Raw genomic sequence first — 4195 nt, 5'->3', positions numbered from 1 at the left:
CATTTTGAGTAAAAACAAAATAAAAAGTAATAATTAAAAAATGTAAATAAAGTAACTTGCGCAGTGTAATGTTTTTAGTTAAGTTATAAAAGTAGCATTTGTTTTTGAGCAAACTCTGCTTAACATTTCGTTTTGGATTAATTATCAAAGTGAGACATCTGTCATTTCAGTTAAATTTCGGTTTTAAATTTATGTCAGAGTGAGTGCTCTCACCGTACTTATGTTTAATCGAGCACATTTTCACGGGAGATGCGGCCATGTTCGTGCTGAGTCGACTCTCTGCGCGCGAGTGTTGAGATTATTCCGCCTTTGTAAGTAAAATGTACAATGTTAATGTTCTTAGGATGTGGTTTAAATGTGTTTTGTGCACCATAAATGTTGTTTACAAGCTTTGTGTTAACAACAGGCCTGTAATACTTTTTTTCATTGAAAGCTAATGTCTTTGAACACCCTTTTTTCTCTTTTATTTCAATTTAAAAAATATATATATATTTGTATTTTTGAAGAAGAAGAGAAATTAAAGAAGCAACTTTGGTTGACTTGGGAGTACTCGTACTTGTTCGCTGGCGGTCTAGCAGCATGAAGTCACGTGTTGAGAGGAGAGCGCACGCGGTGTTCCCGCTGTTTCTTTAAGAAAGAAAAACGGAAGTGGAGGAAACACTGACTAAAAGCAGATGTTTATCTGTTTTAGTTATATGAAATTGCTTGAAAATTAACCCCCCTCTGCATTCTGATTGAAATAGACACATTTAACTGGCGACCTTGTGTCTTTTACTTCTTCAACACCTTTGATAATTGAATTCCCCAACTTTCCTCCTAAATGTTGAATGTAAGGGGGTTAGGGCTGCCACGATTAGTTGACTAATCGACGACTAATCCACTATTAAAATAGTCGATGACTAACTTAATAGTCGATTAGTTGTTACTATATATTATATGGAGTTGGAGTGTAGTAAAGTTGAAATTTGCAATGGCATTATGCTATCTTTTTTGACTATTTTGACATTTATTAAGGTTTTTAGGCTGTTTTGGAGTTTAGCAAATATTCCAGCTACATGCTAGTTGTTTTGGCTAATTTAGGCTTTTTCCAGTAGTTTTAGCTATTTTGGAGTTGAGCTAATATTTAAGCTACATGCTAGCTATTTTGGCTAATTAAGGCTCTTTTCAGTTTTTGAGGCTATTTTGGAGTTTATCTAATATTTTAGCTACCTGCTAGCTGTTTTGGCTAGTTTAGGCTATTTTTTGTTTTTTAGGCTATTTTGGAGTTTAGCTAATATTTCAGATGCATGCTAGCTGGTTTCGCTAATTTCGGCCTTTTTTTTATTATTTTAGGCTATTTTGGGGTCTAGCTAATATTTCAGCTACATGCTAGCTGTTTTTGCTATTTTAGGCTATTTTTGTTTTTTAGGCTATTTTGGAGTTTAGCTAATATTTCAGATGCATGCTAGCTGTTTTGCCTAACTTATGTTTTTTTTCCAGTTTTTAGGGTTATTTGGCATTTAGCTAATATTTTACCTGGCTATCAACTTCAACATTTTCAGCTATTAGCATCAGCAAATTCACCCAGCAACTTTAGCGTTTTAATTTCAGCATCTTCAGCAATCAGCACTAGCATGTTCAGCAGCCAAATTCAGCTTAGGGTATTCACACCAGCATTATCACAGGTAATGCTATATATCTAGTTTTTAGTTGTATTAAAGCTAATGATGGTTCTGTGTGCTTAACATCCAGTTTGCGCATGACCCGATTAGTCAACTAATTGGAAAAAAATCATCGGTGATTAGTCGACTATTAAAATAATTGTTTGTGGGAGCACTAAAGGGGGCCGCAATCACTCAGTTCAGTTCTCATATATTGTCAATGATAAAAATACAGTCAAAAATGTTTTTCAATATATTATGGCAAAAAGTATCAATTCAACAGTTCTCCAGTGGCGAAGAAACCTGAAATGCTAATCAGACAAACCAGAGAAACTTTAATGTTTTATGGAAAAATTGACTATTTTAGTTTTGAGTTACAGAAAACTTTTTTGAGTATTTATCTTAACGACTTCATGCTTCCTGCTGCTTCAAAAATGTGGTTTGTTCAGCAAACCTTCGCAAGACGGGAAAAGAAACCCGACACAGGAAGATTTGTTGAATTTGTTTTTCCGAACACAGAGTCCTGTGTGGGTTTTCATATGTTTCTCATTTTCTCCTTGTCGCTCCCTGATTAATTTATGACCTTATCTGTGTCTCCATATTATACGTCTCTGGTGCTATCTGCGCCTGCCTCATTTCTCGCTCTGTTTCTCCCTTCCATATCATCCCCTCTCAGTGTCCTTCTTTCATGTATCCTATTGATTTGATCCTCCCTCCACTAATAGCCTGCCCAGCTGGGCGGCACAACTAGCTTACAATACAGTGAAATGTCAGGTACCTCTGGGAAAACAAGATTGGAGAGCACGCAGGGATACATCTGTCCTTGTCTGTCGTCTCTTTCATCTTCCTTCTGCACTTATGTCTCGCTCTTCATCTGCCTGTCTCGCTCATCTCTTGTTTTATTCGTCTGTCTGCCTCCCTAATCCTCTCAAGTGCTGGTTTCCCTAAACCATATTAGCACAGGGATCAACTTCAGCTCATTGAATTAAAATGGAACCGTGATCTAAGTAGCTGCTGTCAAAGTTGAAACCTTGAATCTGTGGAGGAATTAAACTTTAATATACAGTGGCGTGCACAGATTTAGATGGTATCCTGTTAGTGCTGCATGTGGAAGATCTACTTTTAAAGATACAGACATTTTCTTTTTTCATTTTACTTTCATTTCCAAATAAACAACACAATTGGCTAAAAGCTTTGCATCGGAGAGGAGCTCTCTGTGAAATGTTGTTGCACTTTTCCTATAAAAGAATTGTAGCTCTGTAATTCCTTCTTGGTTGAAGTGGTTCTTTGAGTTTCCACAGCTGTGGAGTGGAACACGGTTTATTAGAATGTGTAAGGCTTCAAGTTGTGTTTTATCTGACTTTCTCTTACGGTTATTGTGAACAAACCAGATTATTGGCAGAAAAGTCAATGACAAAAATATAGTTCGGGTTTAAGCAATTTTTGCAACAATTTTTCGAATTATTGATTGACCACAGAAAGGTAAGGACCTGTCCTCTTATCAAAACAGTCCAAAATCTTTTTTTGGCCCAAAGCAAAAGCTTAATTTATTTTTTAATAAGATGATAATTTGCCTTTGTAACTATGTTGTTAGTAGAAAAAAATCCTTTGAATATGTTTTGAGTTGCTGGAGCCTATCCCATCTACCGTCAGGCAAAAGTGCCCTGGACGGGTCCATCGCAGAGCTACACAACTACTCACATATGAGGACAATTTGATTCACCAATTGACTGATAGGATGGATACTTTTGGAATGTGAGTGGAAGCTTCACACAGTCAGGACCCAAAACCCGAAAACTAAGACTACCAAGGTCCAACTCCAAACTAAAATAACAAAACCCAGCAGTGTAAGACTGCTGAGGACAAAGAGGGGAAAAAACAAAATAAATTAATAAAAGAAAAATAAAATAGCATTTTTTTAAAGTAAGGATTACTTTATTTAATGTATAAATTGATGGCTTAGGTGCACATAGATGATAAACTATGTATGTTTTTACATCCCTGTTGACCTGAAGACATCTCCAATAGTCTCAGATTTTATATGCAAAGCAAAACTTTGGTAAAAAGTTTAATCTTTTATGCGTTAAAAGCACATATTATCTTTTTTTTAATTTGTATTTTATAAATGTTTAATAAAAAAAAATCGTATTTATTTATTTATTTATTTTTTATATTGCCTTATGCTGCTAGTTACTAGCTGTCCAGAGCTGCACTGAGAAGAGCTTGTTTGGCACAGATCATCTTTTATTTTGAAAAAAATGAATAAAAAAATCACATTTTAAGAGATAATTTTATGTATTTTTTTATTTTAAATAAGATAGTATTTTATTTTGATTTATTTATTTATTTTTCACACTGGAAGAGGATTGCACTCAATTTTGTCGTATAATGTACAATGACAATAAAGTTATTCTATTCTATTCTAGAGATGCTATAGGTTCTTTTCAAATTTTTGCTTTTGTTCGTGCCAAAAAACAGACACAATTCATATTCATTATGTTTAAAAAAAAGGTAATGAATGCAAATCTAAATTTCTTAAAGGCTAAAGTAGACTC

The 4195-nt window shown here is 34.6% G+C and overlaps 1 long non-coding RNA gene across 5 annotated transcripts in view; it reads left to right on the top strand.

Annotated features, from left to right (window-relative positions):
- The first annotated feature begins 243 nt into the window (after positions 1-243).
- Positions 244-4195, top strand: part of LOC112154408 — a 67883-nt gene continuing 63931 nt past the window's right edge. For all 5 annotated transcript variants that reach the window (XR_004949781.1, XR_002920636.1, XR_002920637.2 and 2 more), the window contains exon 1: positions 244-311. This is a non-coding gene — a long non-coding RNA (uncharacterized LOC112154408). The remainder of the gene's footprint in view (positions 312-4195) is intronic.

The sequence above is a fragment of the Oryzias melastigma genome, linkage group LG19 (genome assembly GCF_002922805.2).
Source record: "Oryzias melastigma strain HK-1 linkage group LG19, ASM292280v2, whole genome shotgun sequence".
In the NCBI taxonomy this organism is placed as follows: Eukaryota; Metazoa; Chordata; class Actinopteri; order Beloniformes; family Adrianichthyidae; genus Oryzias; species Oryzias melastigma.
This window is presented reverse-complemented; position numbering and strand designations above follow the sequence as displayed.